Below are 26152 nucleotides of genomic sequence, written 5' to 3' on the forward strand. Positions count from 1 at the left end.
TGGTGGCAAAAGATGCTTTATGCACTCTGTGGGAATGATTAGCCTCTTGCTTTCTGGGGAGAGTTCTCTTCTGGCTCTGAGGCTGATCTCCAGGACCCTGGGCCTCACTGTGCTTTACACACAGGGAGGGAGCCAGTTTCTGGGGCTTTGGACACACACTGGGTCTGGTCTTGTAATTTGGCAGATTCATTATGTGATATGCAAGTGACCTTGTTCATTCCATCCAAGCACAGGGAACCACCCAGCTCTCTCTGTGTGTGTGTGTGTGTGTGTGTGTGTGTGTGTGTGTGTGTGTGTGTTGGGGGGAGGTTGGTGATGAGGAAAGGAAGCCCAGACCAGAGCTCTTCCCCTGGAAGGTTGGCATCATGGCACCCGTACAGCTGTTCTTGCAACTTACTGGGAATGTGTGAAGGAGCTGTTTGCAAGAACATTAAGTAACATAACACCTTCTTTTCTCCTTTAAAGCTCGAATTGGTTTCCTTGAAGCTGCAATGATTTTTTATGGTCACTATTGTCTAGAAAATCAGATAGAGAATTCTCTTTTCTGTCACTGCATCACGGGTGGGCCTGCTGGGTGATTTATCCTGCTAGATGAAGGAAGGAAGATTTATTTCTGCCTAGGGATCTGCCATCCCTGGGAGAAAGTGACCATCTTTCTGTGGGCCTTACCTCTAAAAGGGAGATTGCAGTAGAATATCCCGACACCCTTTCTCTGGGTGTGTCGGTCGATGATTTTAGAGTCGAACTCTGGGACACCGGTCCAGAGGAGACTGGATGAAGCTGGAGGGGCCGGCCAAGGAGTCGCCTCAGCAGAGGCTGCCGGGACTAGGAAAAGCTGAAGCTGCTGAGCAGCCCACCACCAGAGCCACCCCCCACCATGCCCGCCACCGCTGTGCCTGGGTGGCCCTCCAGGGCTGCTTTCCATTGGCACCATGTGCAGGGTGGGTAGGGCTGTTTGGGGGGACTCCAGCTGGCCTGACCTCTGGACGACTCACAGAGGGCTGAACGGTGCAGGCTCTTCCACTAATTGCTTTGTGGAGCTGGTCCTGGGAGAGCGGAGCAAGGCCTAGGTCTCCTGGGAGGACAGGTGCTAATTGTTCAAGTAGGTACATTTAGTCACGCGAAGCTCCTGGGACAGACTGAGAAAAGATGCTGTTTTTCTCTCTGCACAATTCACTCTCACATTCTTCTAGGTCAAGGTCGCGTCTTTCCTTTCCATCCGGTTTTGATGCAGATACGTTCAATTTTAGTAACTTCCTCCAATGCTACCTATCAAGAGAGGGAGGGGACCAGAGACTTCTCAGAACTCCTCAGGTCCCATACTTTCAAATTGTATTTTACCTGGTGTTGCTGCTGTAAAACTCAGTGTCCAGAAAATGGCCTCATTGAGTTCAGGCCCCGAATCTGTTTGAGCTTCTACCCCAGCACCCCGGAAGTAGCTGCAAGCTCCCCCAGGCCAGGGAGGCTCTGCTCACAGAGTCTCACAAGCTCCTGTGCTTTCTGCTTGTGGTTTTACCTCTCAAAATGTGCGGTTCTTGGGGCTGGAGTTGTGGCTCAGTGGTAGAGCACTTGCCTGGTGTTCTCAGAACCTCATAAAAAAATTAAAAAATATATCGTGTCCATTTGCAGCTAAAAGTATTTTTAAAAATGTGCAGTTCTTAAAAAGTTGGGAGGAGTTAGTCTTCAAGAGCGCTGTTTCTACTCTGAGTCTGTAATGCCTATTATGACTCAATGCCAAGAATTTAAATATGACTGTTTATTTGTCCACGACAAGGAATATGAGTGTGGATTTTAAGTGTTTATAAACAAATGAAACATGAAACTTAAAGATCAGATAGGTGAATATATTTGTCTGATTGCAGGATAGGAGAGTATTTTTCTGAAACTTAAAAATACTAGAAGAAATCACCAAAAAAACCCCAACAGTTTTGATTATGTGAACTCTTTAATGTTAAAAAAATACAAGACTAAAAGAAAGAATAATAGGCTTGGAAATTCTTCATCCAGATATGACAGACCAATAATCAATATCCTTTACATAGTCAGAATTCATACAAGTCAATTAAAAACATAAAAATTCCATAAAAATGAATGGGCAGACCATAAAAGTAAAAAGAGATATTAATGACTAATAAAGTAAAAGATCAGTGCATATTAAGAATAAATATGTTAATACATGCATATTAAGAATAAATATGTTAAAATAAGAGTATTCAATGCTGACTAGGTGAATTCTGATATTACTAAAATATGCAAATTGACATCAACCTTTCCACAGAGCAAAGTTGAAGTCAAGATCTTCAATTTTATGATTCCAATTCTAGGAATCTGGAAACTTAAAAAACAGATGGATACAAAAAAAATCAAAATATTTGGTGAGATAATAGTTAATAAATTATGGAACATTAATTTGAAGGAATATTATATAGCTTAAAATATTTCTGGGGCCTTATATGACTTTGTTTTTAGTAGTAGGAGGACAGGGTTGAGTGTATCATCCAATTTCAACAATATGTAGTATTCTGTACACAGCAAAGACTGGCCAACAGCTGGGAGGTGATATTATAATGGTTATTATTTTCTTCCTTAAAGCAAATGTACAATGATCACACATTTGCTTTTTTTTTTTTAAGAAAAAGAAAAAAGAAGGTTTGTTGCTTTGCTAGCAAAGGAGAAACACATGGGACTGTTGTGCCAAAGACTGTGCTTTTTGCCATCAGGAAGGACAGGGGGACTTTTTTCTTGGGTACCAAATTTCTTTTTTTTCTTTTTTCTTTTTATTGTAAACAAATGGGATAAATGTTGTTTCTGCTTGTACATGGAGTAACAGCATACCATTTGCATATTCATACATTTACATAGGGTAATGATGCTTGATTCATTCTGTTAGTTTTTCCTCCCCCACCACCCCTCCCACCCCTCTTTTCCCTCTATACAGTCCCTCCTTCCTCCATTTTTGCCCCCCTCCCACCCCCCATTATGTGTCATCATCCGGTTATCAGTGAGATCATTTGTCTTTTGGTTTTTTGAGATTGGCTTATCTCACTTAGCATGATATTCTCCAATTTCATCCATTTGCCTGCAAATGCCATAATTTTATTATTCTTTAGAGCTGAGTAATATTCCATTGTATATATATACCACCGTTTCTTTATCCATTCATCACTTGAAGGACATCTAGGTTGGTTCCACAGTCTGGTATTGTGAATTGAGCAGCTATGAACATTGATGTGGCTGCATCACTGTAGTATGCTGATTTTAAGTCCTTTGGGTATAGGCCAAGGAGTGGGATGGCTGGGTCAAATGGTGGGTCCATTCCAAGTTTTCTAAGGAATCTCCACACTGTTTTTCACAGTGGCTGCACTAATTTGCATCCCCACCAGCAATGTATGAGTATACCTTTTTCCCCACATCATTGCCAACACCTGTTGTTGCTTGTATTCTTGATAATTGCCATTCTAATTGGGGTGAGATGGAATCTTAGGGTAGTTTTGATTTTCATTTCTCTTATTACTAAAGATGGTGAACATTTTTTCATATGTTTGTTGATTGCTTGTACATCTTCTTCTGTGAAGTGTCTGTTCATTTCCTTAGCCCATTTGTTGATTGGGTTATTTGTATTCTTTGTGTAGAGTTTTTTGAGTTCTTTATATATTCTGGAAATTAGCACTCTATCTGAAGTATGAGTGGCAAAGATTTTCTCCCACTCTGTAGGCTTTCTCTTCACATTGCTGATAGTTTCCTTTGCTGAGAGAAAGCTTTTTAGTTCAAATCTATCCCAGTTATTGATTCTTGCTTTTATTTCTTGTGCTATGGGAGTCCTGTTGAGGAAGTCTGATCCTAAGCCAACAAGGTGAAGATTTGGACCTCCTTTTTCTTCTATAAGATGCAGGGTCTCTGGTCTGATTTCAAGGCCCTTGATCCATTGTGAGTTGATTTTTGTGCAGGGTGAGAGATAGGGGTTTGGTTTCATTCTGTTGCATATGGATTTCCAATTCTCCCAGCACCATTTGTTGAAGAGGCTATCTTTTCTCCATTGCATATTTTTGGCACCTTTGTTTAGTATGAGAAAATTGTATTTATTTGGGTTTGTGTCCGTGTCCTCTATTCTGTACCACTGATCTACCTGTCTATTTTGGTGCCAATACCATGCCGTTTTTGTTACACATTTGCTTTTATAATCAGAAAAAAAAAAGCATTTTTAGGTGAATGGCCGGCAATGCTGTATTTCGGGTGTACCGTTACAAAGGTCCTATGAAATGGCACGTCTTTCAGTATCCTGGCCGTAAGACTCGGTTTCGTCTTCCCTTGGTAGGAGAACCTGCACCATCTATGAGCACAGAATAGTGTGAAGTGTGAATAACGGCACTTGCAGCTACGTGGGTGAAAGAATTTCCTAAAATGTTAAAGCGAATACCTTTCAGAGGACAGATGTCTGTGACATCTCGGAAGACAGTCTCGGTGCCTGAGCAGGTGTCAGTGACATCGCTGTCTGTCGAGTTGTGCGGCCTGGGTGCCGTGGCTCGCTCTGCGACGCAAGCGGACACTCGTTACCTCGGTTGCTCATGACTCCTCACCTGGCCCTGGCTGGAGAATGACCAGGTCACCTGCGATTCATCCTGAGAGCCCCAGCAGAGGGTCAGTCGCTGGCGGCAGGCAGGAGCACCCTGCAGGCCAGGGAAACCTGGTTCAGATCCGAACCTTCTGGTGGGAAATCCAAGCTCACTTCTCTCTGCTGCGAAACTCCTCCAGCTTGTAAGCAACCCAACAGAGTCTTGGCAACAACACACAATTGTGAAAAAGAACTTTTTACAAGATTTTTTTCAGATTCAAAGCTCTGTTTTAACTTTTGAGAATGCGATAGCATATGGAAGTGGTGTCCCGTCTTAGAGCTGAGACAGTGATTCATGATTTCCTGACCCATATATGTGTATCTTGTTTACTAGTTTTTCCTTCCTTCTTCCCTAGTCACTGCCTACCAGACAGGAGACAGATGGCTGAAACACTGCAGCAGCCGGGGCTGCTTCGCGCACAGTCCCAGAGGCTCCATTCCTACTGTAGTTTAAGAGCACAGCACCTCTTGGAATTGTGCAGTGCCTACCCTGTGCATCTGTACATGGACCTGAAAATACTGATCCTTACTACGGCCCTAGCACCCCCTCTGAGTTGTATGTGATATAGGAGCCCAAAGGGTTCACCTAGAAAACAAACGATTGGTTAGCTAGGCTATCACCGCCTTTGCCTAACTCAGGGGTTCTCACACGGCAACATCTGTAGACATTTTGGTTTGTCACAGCGAAGGAGCTAATGCTGTTGGCACGTGGTAGTAGAGCCCAGGGAAGCTGCTCACACTCCAAAGGGCATAAAAAGAGCCCCCACACGACACAGAATAGACTGGCCCAAGCTGCCATTGGTGCAAGCTCTGAACGGACCCCCTTCCTGCTGAGTCGGGCTGGGCCATTTGTGAACCTGGACAATTTCCCTCAGGTCTTGAAGAGCAGCAGCTACGGAGGCTTCTTCCCCTGAGTCTGGAACCCTGTGGTTTCCTCTTGAGAATTTTCCATCCCTCAGTGAGCAAAAGAAGCAAAGTCCTGCCTTCTGAGGGCTTCCCGCCATTCACCTGAGCCTGCTCTCCCCGTAAGTTCTGGTGTAGAAAGTACGGAATATTCCTCGGGGGAGGAATGCGTGGCCTGAGTGGCCCCGAGAGCCCTGGGAGCCAGCTGCAGTCCCTGCAGGGCTTTGTGCAAGTGCTTTGCAAATGGTGAGCATGTTCTGTGTGGACACTGTCGCCGTGCTGGTGCTGATACGAGCACCACAGAAAGGCTCCAACTACAAAGACAGAACAGTTTTAAAGCTCTGCAGGGCGTGGGGGGAGATGTCCACTCCAGACATCCAGAGCCTGTCTGCTTCTGCTCCTTTTGCCCAGAGCACCCTGGGGTGCAGGGGATGCTGTCCCTCATTCTGCAGAGCCGGCCACCCTGCTGGAAACGGCTCCTGAACTTCAGGAGTAGCAAGCTCTGTGTTCCCCACAGCACTGCCGTCTCCTAGGGTGCGTTTCATGGTGGCTCTGAGACATTCCCAGGGCTGGGCTAGTGCTTCTCAGATCTCCCTGACTCAGGGAGGCCGGTGCCTTGAGGACATATGTTGGCGGGGCCACTTCTGTCAGTCAAGGAAACGCCTCTATTAGAATCCAGTCGACTAGCTCCTTTCCCAAACATCTGCCTGGCTTGTGTAAAGCTGGCTGGGTGGTCGACAGTCAAAGCCGGAGAGTCCCTGGGGGTGAGCAGGCTGCCCTCTTCCTGGAAGAGTTAGGGAGAAATGCATCCAACATCCTATTGTCTTTGTTTTTAATTATTAAATTTTTCTTAGTTGTCGATGAGCCTTTATTTTATGTATTTACATGTGGTGCTGAGAATCAAACCCGTTGCCTCACACAGGCTAGGCAAGTGCTCTACCACTGAGCTGCAGCTCCAGCTCCTGTGGAGTCCCAAGTCAGTCTTTTCATAGTGTTGGATGGTGGGAGGGTTACTTGCTGTCAGGGTATTCATGCAAAATGGCTTTTCGACAGAACATCACCTCCCTGTAGCCTAAACTTCCTGAAGGGTCAGGCTCCTCTCTTTCAAATACTTGGGGTCTAGGCTAGCTTGACCTGCCTTACTCAGCATTGTGGCCTTAGAGGTTAGTGATTCTGCAGAGCGAGGTTTCATGGCACCAACGTTCAGACTGAGGGGTCAGGAAGGCAGTGAAGACACATGACTATTCAATTCTGCCTTCTCGCTGAATTCCAGTCTGGAATGAACCCAAAGAGCTTATCTGAAATTTTAAGTGAGCATGAATATATTAAAGGAATAAAACAAGCCTGCTTTTTGGAAAAGAGCAAAGACTAAATTAGTCAAGAATTATACTAAAATATCAATGGAAAGATTAAAACATTATTATGCTTCTCATTTTTCTTCGCTTTTTGTGCAGATTTGGTGATTCTTTAATGCCTTCTCAGCTTCAGATGCTCAGGATTAAAGGAATTGCTTTTTCTATAGTTTCTTCTGGGTTTTGCACAAATATTTCTCTGGGTCTCATGTAGGAACTCTTCACTGTTGGAAGGAAAATCTCACTATCATCAGTAACAATCCTATTTATCCATCTCAAACTATTAAAAACTTATTCTGGGGTGCTTGCTAAATCAGGTCTCTGAAAGCTAACATCAGCCCAGAAGGTCGGAGCTTTCCCGCCACTGTAAACTTCCCACGTACAAACACGCCTCTTTTTTGCATGTCCTCTGAGAAGCATCCACATCAAATTTCCAAGAGGCACAGCGGCGGTTCCAATGGTGACCATAACTCTGGAGTCCAGTGCACTCATCTGGTCCTTCTGGCTTTGGGACTCCACCCTTTCCTGCCCCAGGCCTCCAAACCACACCCTCTGCCCACCTTAGGCCTCCAATACTGAGGGCCTGCACCTTGGCTTCTGCCACCAAGTGGTCAGCAAGCTGGAGTCCACTCCTGAAGTTTGTCTGGATAACAATTGTGCTCAAGTCACTCTGGTGATCAAAAACTTTCAGCCTTCCACACGGCTCACGGAACACAGATTACTCGGTAACCTGATTCATCGAATCTCCATGTCTGCTTTTGGCCTTATATTTAATTCACCCATATATTTATTTTTATGCTCTTTTATTTAATCAGTTTCCTGATTAAATCCAATGCTGACTTGTGCCAATTTCTACCATTATTTTACTCTAATGAAAAAAAATACAACTATATGGTTACACGTGATGCTCTCGGACAACAGAAAATACAGATGAAGAAAATGAAAAAACAAACATCTGTAATGCAAACTCTCAGAGATTGTTACCGCCAACATGTCATCATATTTTCTTTCAGACTTTTATGCACGTTTACATATATGTAAACTTACAAAAATTGAATTTTACTTGAATGCTATAATCAAATTGTTTTAACAATTGTTTCATTGAACTTAATTCTGTATCTTGGCTATCAAACATGTCGATGTTTAATTATTTGATCTCCTATTTTAATCACTTAGGTTGTTTTAAATTTGTTTTTAGAATTTTAAACAATTTTCCTACAACTCTTTTTTTAACCAACATTTTGTACACATTCTTAATTTCTTAGGATAATACCCCACAAGTAAAATTATTTCTCTAATATCTTTAATGTTCTTGTCACTCCCGTTTTCAAATCTTAAAGCTTTTTTTCTTCTTTGAACCCACTTCAAAGATAAAAATCCAACCTCGTGATGCAAGAAAGGATCTGACCAGGTTTAAGGGCAAGGTCACTTAGAGTTGACGTGCTTGTTAACTCCGAGCAGGGTGGCAGACGCACCGGGCCCGCTCGCTCTGCAGAGGGTTGTCCAGCAGGTCCTCCACCTCTCATCTCCTCTGATCGAATCCCTGTCACTTTCTACAGGGCCACTGGCCAGGTTTATTGTGATAGGAACTTTTTAAAGTTGCTTTTGCCTGACCGGCTTCCAGAGGCAGCTTTTTTTTTAAGGACCTTAGGCATTATCCAGGTAATCCACCACTGAACAGTTTGTTTTACTCTGTTCTACTTCATTGAAAAAACATTTTGAGCCCCTTTGGTGTAGATGGCTTGGTAAGGAATAGGACAGTGTCCGCCAGGGGCTCTGGTTTCAGAGAGGCCCAGACTTGAGCTGCCCAGGTGCTCACTGTGTGTAGCAGGAGAAGCACCTGCCAGGTTGAGAAGCCATAGCCCTTTCCTGGGAGGGTCAGGGAAAGCTTTCTAGAAGGGGCAACAGCTGGGCTGCATCTCATAGGATGAAAACGGATTCCCAGGGGACTGTGTAGGGGAAGTGGGAGGAAGAGGAGCTTAGAACGACTTGGTGTGTTTAGGAAGCCATATGTAGGGTGGGATGATTGGAAAATGTGCTATGGGGAGAGAAAAGGGTAGGTGATAAAGCTCATGAGGAGGACGTGGTTGGATCACGAATTGCTTTGTGCTGTGTTGCACTTGGACTTGACTGTGGATATGTTGGCAGAGCCCCACCTTGAGATGGTTGTTTTAGAAAGATGAATCAGATAGCGGCATGGTGCCTGGATTCCAAGTGGGAGATATTGGAAGCAGGCGACCACTGCAGTTACCCATGCCAAAAATGAAGGGAGCTTGGGACAAGACATGGTGACAGGAGAAAAGAACAGATAGGGCACTAGGCCAAGGCAGGGCCACGGACTTCAATGGCACAAGATCGAGACGGGTCTTAGCACACCAAGGAAGGATGTTGAGTGTTCCAGAGATGTCAGAAACCGAAACCGAGTCCATGGTTCCGAGGGATGTGTCAGTTGCCAAGCTGAGTCAACAACAGAAACCACATGAGATACCAAGGACTGGACCCTGAGAACACCAACGCTTATCCTGCAGATGGACAAAATCAATGGTCTTCTAAGTAGAACAAGCAAACGCCATTAACACAAATATCCATGAATAAGCCACAAAGTCAAAACTTACTCCAACTATAAAATCTGTTAATATACCAGCAACAGAGAAGTCCTTGAGAAAGAAAATGCTGAATTGATTTCACAGTGATTTTGACCTGCATGTGAAAATCTCATTTAGAATGAAATATTTAAATTTCATGGGTGACGTTAATAGGCATTCTCAATACTTCCCTTATTTGGTGGGCTTCTTTGTATTCCTGGAGGGGAGGAGTTTGTAAGCCTGTCATGTCCTCACTGGGTACGGAGACCAAAGCATGGCGTGTACAGGTGGCAGAACTGCCCCTCTAGGGCCTCATGTCCACCAAGCGCCCTCTACTAAGTGGCCTTCACCTCCTCTGCTTTGAACTTTGTTCTAGTTTTGCAAAGTTGTAGCACAAACCACTTCACAACTCTGCGGCTGAAAACAGCAGCAATATTTTGCTTATGAATCTAAAATTTAGCTGGGGTATGGCCAGGGCAACTGGTCTCTGATCATCTGAGGTCAGTCATCAGAACTGATGGGGTTGGCATGGGTCATCTGAATGCTCCCCACTCACACGCATCTGGGGGTTTGTGCTGCGGAGGCTCAAACAGCTAGGTCTGTGACCCTCTGTCTCTATTTCTGTGATCTCCCCAGTCAGAAGGCTGCAGGTGGCTGGACGCTTCCATATGCAGATGAAGACTCCCACCATGCCTCAGAGAAAGCAGGTGGGCCCAGCCTCGGAGGTGCAGGAGAGTCTGCTTCCTCCTCCTGGTGCTGGATCCTGCAGCCATGCTGTTGTCAAGTGTCCCTTGTAAGTGCCCCGCCTGCCTCTCTGCCCAGCCAAGCCCTGGCACCAGGCCTTGCAGATTTGGCCTGAGGACCAGAAAGGCGAATCTGCAGCTCTGGCTGAAATGGCCTCTTTCTTGCCATGGAGGGAGGCCACAGGGGCGGTCTGATGTCCCATCCTTTATAAGTTGTTCTAACATTTTTGATAAAAACAGAATTTCAAACAATGAAATCTAACCATTGCTTATTGGAAAAAGAGATTCTGCAAAGGAAAATGATAACTCACACGGGGGAGTTGCTTTGAGAGTCTGGGTTTTTTTTTAAATTTATTTTTATTGTAAACAAATGGGATACATGTTGTTTCTGTTTGTACATAGAGTAACAGCGTACCATTTGGTAATCATACATTTACAAAGGGTAATGATGTTTGATTCATTCTGTTAGTTTTTCCTTCCCCCACACCCCTCCCACCCCTCCCACCCCTCTTTTCCCTCTATACAATCCCTCCTTCCTTCATTCTTGCCCCCCCAACCCCCATTATGTGTCATCATCCGCTTATCATGAGATCATTCATCCTTTGGCTTATCTCACTTAGCATGATATTCTCCAATTTCATCCATATGCCTGCAAATGCCATAATTTTATTATTCTTTAGAGCTGAGTAATATTCCATTGTATATATATACCACAGCTTCTTTATCCATTCATCAATTGAAGGACTTCTAGGTTGGTTCCACAATCTGGCTATTGTGAATTGAGCAGCTATGAACATTGATGTGGCTGTATCTCTGTAGTATGCTGACTTTAAGTCCTTTGGGTATAGGCCAAGGAGTGGGATAGCTGGGTCAAATGGTGGGTTCATTCCAAGTTTTCTAAGGAATCTCCACACTGCTTTCCAGAGTGGTTGCACTAATTTGCAGCCCCACCAGCAATGTATGAGTGTACCTTTTTCCCCACATCCTCTCCAACACCTATTGTTGCTTGTATTCTTGATAATTGCCGTTCTAATTGGGGTGAGATGGAATCTTAGTGTAGTTTTGATTTGCATTTCTCTTATTACTAAAGATGGTGAACATTTTTTCATATATCTGTTGATTGCTTGTAGATCTTCTTCTGTGAAGCATCTGTTCATATCCTTAGCCCATTTGTTGATTGGGTTATTTGTAATCTTGGTGCAGAGTTTTTTGAGTTCTTTATATATTCTGGAAATTAGTGCTCTATCTGAAGTATGAGTGGCAAAGATATTCTCCCACTCTGTAGGCTCTCTCTTTGCATTGCTGATAGTTTCCTTTGCTGAGAGAAAGCTATTAGTTTGAATCTATCCCAGTTATTGATTCTTGCTTTTATTTCTTGTGCTATGGGAGTCCTGTTAAGGAAGTCTGATCTTAAGCCAACAAGGTGAAGATTTGGACCTCCTTTTTCATCTATAAGATGCAGGGTCTCTAGTCTGATTTCAAGGTCCTTGATCCATTGTGAGTTGATTTTTGTGCAGGGTGAGAGATAGGGATTTAGTTTCATTCTGTTGCATATGGATTTCCAGTTTTCCCAGCACCATTTGTTGAAGAGGCTATCTTTTCTCCATTGCATATTTTTGGCACCTTTGTCTAGTATGAAGAAATTGTATTTATTTGAGTTTGTGTCCGTGTCCTCTATTCTGTACCATTGATCTACCTGTCTATTTTGGTGCCAATACCATGCCGTTTTTGTTACTATTGCTTTGTAGTATAGTTGAAGTTCTGGTATTGCGATACCCCCTGTTTCATTCTTCCTGCTAAGGATTGCTTTAGCTATTCTGGGTTTCTTATTCTTCCAGATGAATTTCATGATTGCTTGCTGTATTTCTGTAAGGTACATCATTGGGATTTTAATTGGAATTGCACTGAATCTGTATAGCACTTTTGGTAGTATGGCCATTTTGACAATATTAATTCTGCCTATCCAAGAACATGGGAGATCTTTCCATCTTCTAAGATCTTCCTCAATTTCTTTCTTCAATGTTTTGTAGTTTTCATTGTAGAGATCTTTTACCTCTTTGGTTAGATTGATTCCCAAGTATTTTATTTTTTTTGAGGCTATTGCAAATGGAGTTGTTTTCCTCATTTCCCTTTCAGTTATTCCTCGCTTGCGTATAAAAATGCTTTAGATTTACGCGTGTTGATTTTATAGCCTGCTATTTTGCTGAATTCATTGATGAGGTCTAGAAGTTTTCTGGAGGAGGTTTTTGTATCCTCTAAATATAGAATCATGTCATCAGCAAATAGTGACAGCCTAAGTTCCCCTCTTTGAGAGTCTGGGTTTTAAAGGGGTGAGTGAGTGTGTGGCTGAGATTTCTGAAGTCACAGAGACTGAAGTCACCCAAAGGTGGACAACAGGTCAAATGATCCCTTGAGGGATTTGGAACTCAGATCCTCAATGATCAACATTCACCAAATTGCCAGTGAGAGCCACGTCATCCCCTGATGTGGGTCTAGTACCGACTGCAGGGCCCCAGGCACTCACGTTACGGGGTCTCCTGTACACACCCCTGGTGGACACTAGGGAGCCCTGCTGACAGGAGGCCAACACTGCCTTAGTTGACCCCCAAGGCACCAAGGAAAATGGGGAAACTCGGGTTCAGAGACCGGCCCCGAATCATGTGGCCAGTCTCCCAGAACCGGGCGTCAAATCACCTCCGCACACTGGTGTGCATAGCGAAGGGCGTTTTAGAACAGGACACCATGTCCGACGGTCAGCAACCGTCAGCTAGCTGCAGAGTCGGTCTCTCTGGCTCTTAGGAAACTTACAGAAAACAGGGTCATCTTATAGAAAGCAGGCTTGCTGGAAGAAGGAGAGGTGAGAAGCAGGGCGCCTGGCTCAGGACCCGCACCCAGGCCCGCTTCCTTCTCTTAGCTAATTCTCTTTTTCTCAAAGAAGGAGGAAATAGGGCCACCCTATTCACCAGGAGGCACAAAACAAGTTTTCTCTCAAGCAAAAAAGCTTTAAAGAATATTGAAGATTTCCAAGCCTCACTTTCTTCATTTATGAAGCACAGAAAAGAGGGTTAGCTGCCTTATAGAATTGTGGCGTTTCAGAGAAGCCGCATGCACATCAGTAGCATGACACAGGCACGTGGTGAGCGCTCAGTGACTGCGATCCAGCATTAATGACGCTCGGAACAGCAGCGTTTAAGATGGCTCTTGGGTTGCTGGGTCAGAGCAACAGGTGCCTGCTCTTCGATTTTGTGCCCTGACCTGACATCCCTTTAAGGTTGGCCAGGGAAGCCCTGTTGGGCCTGGGGTGTCCGAGGCCCAGGATGGCTGCTCAGGTCCTCTGGCTTTGTTTCCTGTGTGTGCTGTATAGCTCTCGCCAAGGAGAGGACAAGATTTTCTTTCAAACCAAAGGAGATTTGCATAGTCCCTGGGAGGATTTTTGCTCTTGCCGAATCGAGCTTCCAGAGGGTTCTTGCGGGAGTGAAGAGATTGAACTGCTTAGCGCTGACAGCAGCCTCCGGACTCATCATCAGACCTTCCAGGAATAGCTGCTCTGGCGGAAGTTGGTGGCATTTTACTGTGACGCTGAGAGTCTTGTTTTCTCTCCTCTTCCTATTCTGTTGTGTGCGCACTGAGGAAGAGGAAGCCGTTTGGAAGCCTGGGGTCCCTGCAGCACGTTTCACTGTTTATCACGCGAGCTAAGGTTTTCCCCAAAGGCAGCAGTTATGGCAGAGATGGCAGCAAAGGCCAACTTCTAACGTATCCCAGACCACGTCTCCTTGGCATGCTTTAAAATTCAGTCTCGATTATAGCTTTTCTTCAGATTTTCATTCTGTCTGTGAAACAGAGAGCTAGCACTGTTGATTTTTTTTTAAAGCTTTTTGGCTGTAGATGGGCACAATACCTTTATTTTATTTATTAATTTTTATGTGGTGCTGAGGATCCAACCCAGTGTCTGGATCCTCAGCACCTCACACATGCTGGGCAAGCACTCTACCACTGAGGCGCAACCCCAGCTCCAAGCACTGTTGGCTTTTAAAAAAAGTCAGGGAGGACTGGCACACAGAGGCCCAGGCCTGGGTCCCAGCCCAGCCGCTGAATTACCCCTGGCAAGTTGCTGAAATCCCATGATCCCCAGGTCCTCATCTGGACCATGGCGATGATAAGCCCACTGTGCAGGGGTCTGAGGACAAGGAATGTAGGTAAAGCGACAGAGCAAGGCCCATGGTAATCGCTCAACACACGCAACAGGTATGGCAGCCCTTCCCTTGCTTTCATGGTTGGATGCCGCTGGCAATTCTCTTAGCCGCCTGGCCTCGGTTTACCCATCTGTAACGTGAAGGGGCTTGGCCACTCTTCACATACTCTAACGTTGCGCTGTGCCTGAAGAGCCCATGATTCTCTGTGACTCTAGAGTGACTTGGTTTCCAGGGGGTGACAGGTAGAAGGACCTGGTTGGCCTGGATGGCTTCCAGCAGAATGACCCTTGCCTACTCCTGAAGAAAGTAGCAGAGCAGAGGCACAGGGTCCCTCAGCGTGACCGCTGAGCTCCTGGGCACCGGACCAGTCCAGGGTGGCACTGTGAGCCATTGGTCAGTTCCAGGGCCACACTAGGCCTCTGCGACAGGTCCAGACCACTGTCACTCAACATCCTTTTGGTGAGAAGTGGCAGAAATGTAGTAAAAACCAACCGAGATCCAGTAAAACCAGACGCATCACGAAAGGGATTTTTATTGTCTTATGAAACCGCAAAACTCAAGGGACAGATCCCCATGCCACTGAACCGAGGGGCTCGGTTGATGCTGTTGGAGGGTTTCTCTCTGCATCTTTCTGCTCTCCTCCTCTGTCCTTTTGAGTGTCGGGCTTTCCCTTTTCCTCTGTTTGCAGTAGATTTTCTCCAACTGAGAGCCAGCTAGGACCTGGCAGCCCTGGACCTACAGGCTCTGGCTTTGGTGCCGTAGCGGTAGACATCCTCCCGCTGTGTCCTTGATCGATCCTGGGTGGGCTCTGTGGGTTTTATGAGGTCGTGTGCTCTCCTTGGATAAGTACATGGTACCATACAAATGGTACATGACAAAGCCCAGGGTGACATGCCACCAAAGCAACCGGGGTCAGGTGGGCATTGTGTCCTATAGCCCAGTGGCGTCCAGTGGATGGAAGAGTGACTGGTCCAGTGGTGTCCAGTGGAGTGGAAGAGTGACGGTCACCAACACAGCAGGGTGTGCTGGGCAACCGATGGAACCAAAAGAGAAACCCAACCAGAGGTCCAGCAGCACAGCCAAGTCCCTGTGCTGGCCTCCGCCTCCTGCCAGCGAGGCACTGGCCCTCCAGGGGCTACTGAGAGCACTGTAGTGGACCCTGGGCCTGACTCCAGGATCTTCTCTTCTCTTCTCTTTCCCTCCCTCCCTCCCTCCCTCCCTCCCTCCCTCCTTCCTTCCTTCCTTCCTTCCTTCCTTCCTTCCTTCCTTCCTTCCTCTCTCTCTTTCAGCAGTTTCCTTTCTCTCAATGTCTCTTCATAACCTGGCACAGTGTTGTCCATGACTGACGTTTCTAGTGCTTCCCTCCCTTCTGCTCGCTGGCCCAAGCTCTGATGTTCCACGCTTACACCAGGCTGCTGAGCACCCCTGGAGATGGTCAGAGACCTGCCTCGATAAGGCCACTCCCAGTTCGTGGCCTCCACTTCAGGCAGGCTGCATTCCCGGGCAGCTCTTTCACTGTCTTTCATCCTCTGGAGACGTGGCCATTTGCAAAGTCTACACTTGCTGGTGTTTGTGTTTCTGTTTGTGTTTCAGTTCTCCTCTTGTCTCCTCTGTGCCCTGGCTTTCTGGCGCAGCAGAAGAATCAGAGATCAAAAGCTGTCTCTTCACTTTCTGCTTCCCTCTGACTCATGTTCTTGGTGGGATGGTCCATTCCACAGCTCCGGGGGCCAGCTTCCTTCTCCCCTCCTGGCGTCCTGGGTGCCGCAAGCTCCTTTGCCCCTTAACTCAGCCAAAGCCACCTGATTCCCCCTTCATTTTTTAAAGCTCTTCTGAGGGGCCACCTGTTTCCTGCTGGGCCCTGCCTGAGCACTACACTTCCCTCAAACATGGGGCCTTTCTAGGGGCTCAACCTCAGGATGAAGTGACCCCTTCGTTCCTATTCTTCAGAAAGGCTAGAGGCAGCTCAAGGGGACCCGGCTCACTCTCCTCTGTGAGGCCTAACCCCCTGCACCCCTGTCCTTCCCACCTCCCTCCTGTCATACCACCTGGCTTGCCCGGCCTCTGCCTGAGACTAATTTGACTACTTGTGCTTTGGATCCTAGGGCTCCCGTCTACCTGGGCCTTGTTCTGCCTGTTGTCTTTTCTCTCCAGAATCTTCAACCTGCCTCTTGCACTGGCTTCTCCTTTCTGGTAGTCAAAGTCGCTCAAGGTTTTCCGCTCTCTCAATACCCACTTCTCCTCATTTCTCTGCCACATCACTGCAATCTACTGAAAAAGATGGTCTGCAGCCTTTACAGCCTCCCTCCCGCTCGCCAAGGATAAAGCATGTCCTCTCCTGCTCTGGTGGCTGGACTAATTTTTCTATCTTTAGCAGAAACTTCTTTCTTCTTTTTTCCTTGAAAATTATGTTTAAGCAAGAAGATGGCTTAGGTGGCTAAATGTTTGTTAAACACGATTAATGCCAATATTCCACACTTTTTTTTCAGTTACAACACACAAAAGAAACCCAGGTGAGAACTCATGAATGGTTCATGGGAGCTTGGGAGAGGACGCCGAGGTTGGTACTGGGCCCAGGGCCTGGGAAGAAATGTCTCCAGTTCCACTGAGACAGGAAGGAGCATCGTCCTCACCCGGAGGAGGGAGAGCCTGTGCTGCCTGATGGGAATTTACTTGCCCTGGTTTGAGCTGTATCTTTACCCATCCCTTATCCCTCTCCGCAAGGCACCCAGGAAGCTCATGCTAATCCTGCTAAGCACCATATCAAGAGGAACTTTTTAATAGAAAATATGTGTATTCTTTAGTGGGAGAATATCTTTGCCACTCATACTTCAGATAGAACACTAATTTCCAGAATATATAAAGAACTCAAAAAACTCTACACCAAGAATACAAATAACCCAATCAACAAATGGGCTAAGGATATGAACAGACACTTCACAGAAGAAGATCTACAAGCAATCAACAAACATATGAAAAAATGTTCACCATCTTTAGTAATAAGAGAAATGCAAAACTACACTAAGATTCCATCTCACCCCAATTAGAATGGTGATTATCAAGAATACAAACAACAACAGGTGCTGGCGAGGATGTGGGGAAAAAGGTACACTCATACATTGCTGGTGGGGCTGCAAATTAGTGCAGCCACTGTGAAAAACAGTGTGGAGATTCCTTAGAAAACTTGGAATGGACCCACCATTTGACCCAGCTATCCCACTCCTCGGCCTATACCCAAAGGACTTAAAATCAGCATACTACAGAGATACAGCCACATCAATGTTCATAGCTGCTCAATTCACAATAGCCAGACTGTGGAACCAACCTGGAAGTCCTTCAATTGATGAATGGATAAAGAAACTGTGGTATATATTTATGATGGAATATTACTCAGCTCTAAAGAATAATAAAATTATGGCATTTGCAGGCATATGGATGAAATTGGAGAATATCATGCTAAGTGAGATAAGCCAATCTCAGAAAACCAAAGGACAAATGATCTCGCTGATAAGCGGATGATGACACATAATGGGAGGGGAGGGGGCAAGAATGGAGGAAGGAGGGATTGTACAGAGGGAAAAGAGGGGTGGGAGGGGTGGGGAGGAAGGAAAAAATAACAGAATGAATCAAACATCATTACCCTTTGTAAATGTATGATTACGCAAATGGTACGCGTTGGGGGCTATGCCACGCGGACTATGCCAAGATGGCGCCTGGCAGCCAGCCAGAAGTTGTCTTGCTCACACGGGGGTGAGGAAGTCGGTTAACATAGACACACCCAAGTGCTTTATCATTGGCCGTATTCAAATAAGTCCACCCACAGAACACTTGCACATGTGTTCCCGAGTGCTCCTGCTCGTGCCTGTTTGACCTTTACGGTGATTGGACAGCTCTCCTCGCCTGATCTTCGCTTAACTAGCGTTGGCCCTACCCTCCGCCTCCTGGAGGGAATATAAGCCGGCTCTCCTCCAGCACCGGTGGTTCCAGGTTCCTGAATCATCAATAAACTGCTTCAAATTCAAGAGTCTTGCTGCCCGTTTGTTTCCCGCACCAAATTGACTCTGCTGGATGGCGTCAGTACGCTGTTACTCCACGTACAGACAGAAACGACATGTATCCCGTTTGTTTACAATAAAAATAAATAAAAAAAAAGAAAGAAAATATGTGTATTCTTTAATGCACCCAACTCTTGTTTTAAGAGTGCTTACTCTTCAAATAATGAAAATTATAGGGTAATAATGAAAGATCACGGATTTTGGAGTCGTGCCTGCATGGGTGATGTTGGGAAAGTCACTAAGCCTCTCTAGGTCCTAGTGTTCTATTACTCAACCATTGTGCATTTACCACCCTTTTCAACCCTGTCGCATACATGACCTTCTGATGTATTCAGGCAGATGTTTCTCTAGCCTCAATGGGTAAATAAATCAACTGGGAAATATTAAAATTCAGGTCCCAATTCACTAGGTCTGGGGAGATTCTGCATTTGTAGTAAGCTCCCAAGTTGCCTGTGCAGCTGGTCTCGGACCACATTTTGAGAAGCAAAGAACTCTGTGCATTGATAATACAGACAGAGCATCTTTAAACTGAAAATCCAAATCTGAACCCAAATCTGAAACTTTTCGAGAGCTGATATGATGTTGGAGTGGAAAATTCTACAGCTGACCTCATGTGACAGGTCATAGTTGAAATACAGGCACACTGAAAATGTCACATGAGATTATCTTCTGGCTCTGTGTGTAAGGTTTATATGAAGCATAAACGAATCCTGTGTTTATACTTGAGTCCCATCCCTAAGATATCCCACTATGCATATGCGAATATTCCAGAATCTGAAAAAAAAAATCAGCTTTCAGAACACTGTGGTCCCAAGCATTTCAAATAAAGGGTGCTCAATCCATGTGACTAAGAAAACAGAAAATGAGGTGCCCGGCTTTCCCAGGACCCCTCATGGGGGTGTGAAGTGCTGTGGGCAGCCCTGCAGGTGGCTGGGCCCTTCCTGCTCCCTCACTCCTGGAGGGGTCAGGACAGCTGCCCCGGGGTCCTCTCCACACACCCCTAATGTGCCCAAGTCTCTTCAGCAGCCTCAGCTCCTTGGGCACCTGGGGTATTCATAGCGGGACCTCCAGGTTTTCGGTCTGTCTGCCATTAATCAGTCGATGCAGAGGGTATCCTAAATCAGGTCACAGACACTGCAGAACAAAGAGCTCCCTGGTGATACAACCTGGACTTCATTCTACTGGGCAATCAGCAAAAAAGCAGTTTTTATAAATCAGACTCTGAAAAAATCAGGGCGAATGTTTCAGTGTGCACTACAGTTAAATGAACAAAGGAAGCACAAGTGTTTGCTTGGACGTCTGGAAACACTGGACGTTCAAATGGAAATAATGTAACAATAAATGACAAGACTCTTTTGATCACTTACTTTGTTTATGGAGCTTGATATCCAATATCTGGAACCCTCACAGAAACATTGTGATCTGTGTTTTCCTCTCATGCCAATGAGGACCCAGGGACTCAGAAAGGATGAATAACTTGCCCAGGTCACCTGCTCAGGTGTGACTGACCTCTCATCTGCCACCTCTGTCTGATGTCCAGTAAAGCTGTCTGCCTGCTGGGGTTTAAGGACCCCTCTGGCCCCCTGCTCATGGACGGCCATTTCCTTAAGCTCATGTGTTCTCATTCATGGTGTCTGTGGCTTTTATTACTGAGGCTCCCCTCGAGACAAGGTGATTACACTAGAAGATGTCAGGGAAAGGCATCTAGAAACTAGCTTAACTCTCACACGAAATGGTAAGGAATGGGTGAGAAATGGAGCCGCTTCTTTTCCTAGCAGAGGGCAGGGCTGCACCCGCGCGGAGGGTGGACATCTGATCGCGCGCTGCAAGGCAGGGGTCTTGCGTGCGGGCCGTGCTTTACTTTTACTGTGAGTGACTGGACTGTGGTCAGCCCTGGGACTGGAGCCAGTGCAGCTGTAAACAGGAGTGTGGCCCGAGGCCTCGCAGCATCAGAACTCTGGGAATGGATCCTGGACCCGGATCAGGCTGTGGACCGGAAGTGCTCTGCGAGTCTGCTAACGAGTGCTCTCCCAAGTCCTAAAAAAAGGACTTTGAGCAGATTATAGCAATAAAGGTCACCGGTTGGGCCAGGCTTATTGTTGATCTGATGTCCTGCATGTTCCCTATAGAGGGACCTCCAGAGGTCATTGGTCTCAGCTACCTGGCCACCATCAGAACTGGTGTAGCTTAATAAAAAAGAAAGAGGGTAAGGAGAGAGAAAGGAAGGGAGGGAGGGAGGGAGGAAAGGAGGGAGAAGGAAGGAAGGAAGGGAGGGAGGAAGGGAGGAAAGGGGGGGAGAGAGGAAAGGAGGGAGAGAGGAAAGGAGGGAGAGAGGAAAGGAAGGAAGGGAGGGAGGGAGGGAGGAAAGGAGGAAAGGAGGGAGAGAGGAAAGGAGGGAGGGAGAGAGGAAGGAAGGGAGAGAGGAAAGGAGGGAGAGAGGAAAGGAGGAAGAGAAGAAGGAAGGGAGGGAGGGAGGGAGGGAGGAAAGGAGGGAGAGAGGAAAGGAGGGAGAGAGGAAAGGAAGGAAGGGAGGGAGGGAGGGAGGAAAGGAGGAAAGGAGGGAGAGAGGAAAGGAGGGAGGGAGGGAGGGAGGGAGAGAGGAAAGGAGGGAGAGAGGGAGGATGGGAGGGAGGAAGGAAGGGAGGGAGGAAGGGAGGGAGAGAGGAAAGGAGGGAGAGAGGAAGGAAGGAAGGGAGGGAGGAAGGGAGGGAGGGAGGGAGGGAGAGAGGAAAGGAGGGAGAGAGGGAGGATGGGAGGGAGGGAAGAAGGGGAGAGAGGAGAAAGGGAGGGAGGAAAGGAGGGAGAGAGGAAGGAAGGAAAGGAGAAAGGGAGGGAGTGGGAGAGGGAGAAGGAGGAAGGAAGTCAGGGCAGACCGGCTGGGTGCTGGGAACACAGGTTAAGGGGCTGGTTCTATAAACGGGGCCCCCGTGCTGACCCCACATGCTTTCTTTTCCAAGCAGCAATTTCCCTGGCCTGCCTGGCTTCAGTGGACAGGACGTGTCCCGTTCCTCAGCAAGCCACCTGTTCACTGAAGGAGAAATGCTGACCTGAAATAACGTGAATAAGAGGAACCCGAGTTACCCCGCACAGCGAGACCTGTAACCCTTTTCACGGACCAGATCCCGGAACTCAGGGGGAGAGATGAGGACAATTTCTCCAAACCATAAAATCTGTAAGACTTGAAAGTGTGATGTCACCTGCTCTCAGTCAAAAGTCAAGAGGTGACCTGGGTGGGACGCTCTGAAAACTTCTCTGGGACCCCAATAAAACTGGAGTGCAGGAGAGGTGCACTGTCCCTCTCCTCTCTGAGAAGACCCACTCTCTCCCTCGAGAGTGTCCCCTTTCCCTTTTCCTATCCCTTCGATAAACTCATGCCTGTTACTTTGAGTGACATCTGAAATCTATCTGACTTAATCGCAAGAATTGGTGTTTGAAGGTGGGGGTCTTCATGCTGCCTCAGTTTCCCTGAAGGTCCCAGATCTGCAAAAAAAAGGAAGAAAAGGAGGGAGGAAGGGGGAAGGGTGGGGGGGGGAGGAGGAGCTACCTCCTGTTTGTTCCCACATTCCCTTTCCTTTTGGGGTTGCTGCTAGTCCTTTAAAGGGGAGGAGAGGCAGGTGGTTTCCTAGTCTCCAGTCTGTAAGGGGCTGCTGGAGGCTCATGTGGGATGCTGTTTTTTTCTTGATGTTTCCTTAAAGCAGCGACAGCCGGGCCGTTGTCACCTTCGGCACCCAGTTTGCCGATGGCTTTGATGTGTTTTCTCTGTTTGCCAGACACTTACATATTTTTAGAGAGGATCTCTCTGTGCTCTATAAGTAGGAACGTTCTAAAACCTACTAGAACAGACTGTTTTTCTTTCATTGATGATGTTCTGAAGGAAGTGTGTAGCACATCGATGCAGCAGGAATGTAGGAATAGAGTGATGGGGACTTTAAAGGTCGTGCTGAAGGTCCACAGGAATTCACAGTTAGCAAATCACAGGCCAGAAGAAACTGCCTTCCACCAGGCAGGCAAGGGGAAAGTCCACGGCATTTGCAAAGCGAAGAGCCAGTGTGCTGGTCATCTACTCAGTGTCCCCATCTGCAGGATGTGCCCAAGGTCCCATGTTTGCTGGAAAGCTTCCTGTGGGTGAGGGGATTTCAGGGCTGTCAGGGGAGAGTGGAAGGAAGGGGCCCCCAAGGAGAGAGGCCAGGCCAGAGCCGGCTGGATGGATCCAGACAGGGGGAGAAGCCCCTCTGTGGCGGTGGGCCCTGAATTGGCCGTGGGCCAGGGCAGCGGTAGGTGCACAGAAGCACGGCCTGTGAGTTGGAGTCCTTCCAGCTTCTGGAATGGAGCCAGCCCCTCAGCCCCTCTGGGACTCCACTTCCTCTTCCCCAAACAGACACTGAAGTGAGAGCACATGGAACTGATTGAGACGGGTCGCTGCCTGGGGGTTAGTAATGGTGGTCGCTACCGTGGAAACGGCAGTCCTCTGGGCAGACACTGGTAGAGCTGACTTGCAGGTCCCGTCCTCTCCTCAGGACTCCCTGAGACTCTGCCCTCTGAGATGCCCACCTTCACCTGCCTGGCAGTGGCCTTCAGGGTCCTGCGTTCTTCCAGGATCAGCACACGCAGGGGGACTTGGAAGTGCATGGAAGCGCAGGGTTGGAATGACCAGAAGTTTCACCCTCACGGTGGTGGAATCCAGCAGCATCCACGTCCCTCCGAGTTCAGCCTGCAAAGCCGTCATTCTGCTGAGAGAAGAACGAAAATCCTGCCAACTCAAGAGGGTCACCTTTGGGTGTTGACACAGTGCACTTCAGATTCTCTCCTTCCTCCCTTCTCTGTAGGGTGATCCAAGTTACTAGGGGTCTTACATATGATCTTGACCCTGGGAGGAGCCAGAGTCATGCTATTCCTTGTGGGCTCGACTTTGGGACCATTGTCCACCCCGGCAGGAGTCTCCCTTCCTCCTACCTGTGACCTCCAGGCCCATGTGGGTCTCAGCCCCACTTTACTGGCTGCCAGCTTCCTTGGTCACCCCGTGTGGCCTTCGATGGCGGGGGCCTCTGCTCTAGAAACGTTTTGGATGCTGTCCTGTGTCACACTGGGGGTTTGTGTCGGATGGCGGTGTCTCCTGGTTTCAAGGGACATTGCCAGTTTTTGCTGTTGTCTCTGTAACTATTAATAGCTCTCTTCTCACTCTCAAAAGTGTCCCAGTTTCACAGAACTTTCCATGTCACCTTGGTGTGCAGACTCAGGGAGGCCCTGCAGGCCAGCGTCTCCCTCAGCCGCGGCTCCCCGCCCGCCACCTTGCTCCCTGGAGCGGGGTTTGAAGGGCCGCTGCAATCCTTCCTCCTGCCTCAAGCTTCTGCGCAGCTTGAGGGAAAGGGAAGAGGAAAATCACGAGCATGCTGCCGAGTACCGTTCCCACCTCCGAGCCGGCAGCAATCAGCTTTCTCTCTTACTATTTAAATAGGAGTTTCTAGAAATCAAAACCCCCTAGCCTTTCTCTTTTAGGTTCTGGCCCCAACACTGGCTGTTGGGAAACCGTGCTGATGTTGAGGGGGACGACCCCACGCCCCAGGTCGGGATGCTGAGGAGGTACAGGAGAGGTAGCTCCTCCAGAGGGAGCAGAGGGGACAGGTAGGGCTGGTGGGCATCAGGGGGCAAACAGTCCACCACAGCAGGGCAGGAGGTCTCACAAAGCCAGCGGACTGAGGAGCCCGCCTTCGTTCAGAGGAAGAGAGGACAGAGCTCCCTGTGGACGCAGGTCAGAGGGCCAAGAGGGCCCGGAGTTCCTGTGGGACATGGGAACTGGGGCAGGGAAAGCGTTCCTGATGGGGAGGAAGGAGTGGCCCACCGGGAGGATGGGAAACAGACACTGCAGGGAGCAGTGAACAAAACAGGGGACCATGCGGTTGCAGGTGTCTGCAGGTGGCCGCTGCTGTGAAGCTGAGCTGGGCTGGAGACAGCTGGCCCTGAACTCCAGTGGGCTGGGTCTGGACATCAGCCTCCAGTGCACGGGAACCACAGGGGAGTTTCGAGCAAGGAAGAGCCATCGTCAGAGCAGATTGCTGGCTCCCCTTCTTCCCTGCTTGCTGTCAGGTGTGTGCACCGGGTGAAGCTTCAGAATGACTAGAAAGAGAAAGGCCAGATCAGGGTTTTAAGTCAGCTACTGTAACTACACTCAGTGCAGTAAAGGAGAAATACTTGCAGTGAATGGGAGATAAGAGATCAGAGTAATAGAAACTGTAGAGAATACCCAGGTGATATTTCTAGAACTGATCCATACTCACCTGAAATTTCACAAACTGTTACAAGATGCTCTTATCAGAGTGAGGATGACCCAGCAGCTTGAAGACAGATGCATAAAATTAGCCAAGCTGAAGAGTAATGGAATTAGACAGAAGGACAGCACATCAAGTACATGAGCAGTAATGTCACAAGATCGGATATACCTGTTACTGGAGTCCCAGAGGAGAGGAGGGAAAGCAAACGCAATGCCAAGCCTCCCTCAGACTTGGTGAAAGACAGAAATTTATAGAGTCAAGCTACTAGCAAATTCCATGTGGTATAAATGCAAAGAAAATTAGGCACTTCATAGTCAAACTAGTCAGAACCAAAGATAAAGAGAAAATATTGAGAATAGCCGGCAAAAGAAGTCAACATGTTGCACACAAGGATTTGTGAAAATCATCAAAATCAAAATGGACTCATTTATATCAAATCTTATGGAAATGGAGTTGGAGGGCCAAGAAGAGGGTGGTCCACACAGATATTTGCATGTTGACAAGAACTATCACGAAAGACCTGGCCAAAAGCACAACTTTGCACAAAGGCCAATGCACCCTTGCACAAAAAAATACTTCCATGAGCTGATTGTGGTGGAGCATACTTGTAATCCCAGTGACTCTGGAGGCTGAGGCAGGAGGATTGCAAATTCAAGGTCAGCCTTAGTAACTTAGCAAGGCCCTGTTTCAAAATCAAAAATTAAACAAGGGCTGGGGATGAGGCTCAGTGGTAAAGTGCTGGGGTTCAATCTCCAGTACTAAAAAACAAAACAAAACAACAAAACTTCCAAGAGGACCCCTACCCACCAACTGCGTGTTCAGCCCTGGGTGACGCCGCCTTTGTTATTGATCCTGTAGCAAAGGATGGGTGTGCAGTGCTTTAAACCAACTTATGCAGCCTTCCTCATTCACCTTCCAAAGCCGCCTTCTCTCACAGTGGCACAGACAACCTGAATGGCAATATTCTGTCATCCTTGAATAAAATCTTTGCTTGGGAGGGGTGGACCCTCTGCTGCTCATTTTAGGTTGACAGGTAAGACGACTTAACTCATCACTGACTTCTCATCAGAAAATAGGGAGGCCAGAGGGGGGAAACATCTTTAAATTCCATAAAGGGATTTCCTAGAGGAAGCATTCTTTAAGAATGAAGGAGAAATGCAGGCATTTTCAGAAAAGGGAAAAGGAGGCTGGTGATGGACAACGTCCAGGGAGTTCTTCAGATTGTGGGAGATGACAAGGGACAAGAGACTGGGATCCTTGGGAGAATGAAGAGCCACAGAAGTGGTGGATCCACAGGTAAGTACAAAACGGCCCAGCCAACCTGACTCTCCTCCTCCTTCCTCTGTGTCTCAGAAGTGGCTCAGGCCAGAGTCCCTGTGTCACTGGCAAGTCCTCTTCTCAGTTGGGACTGCTTTCTTGGTACCAGTCTACCAGGGAATTCTA

Source organism: Sciurus carolinensis, chromosome 9, assembly GCF_902686445.1.
Source record: "Sciurus carolinensis chromosome 9, mSciCar1.2, whole genome shotgun sequence".
Taxonomy (NCBI): Eukaryota; Metazoa; Chordata; class Mammalia; order Rodentia; family Sciuridae; genus Sciurus; species Sciurus carolinensis.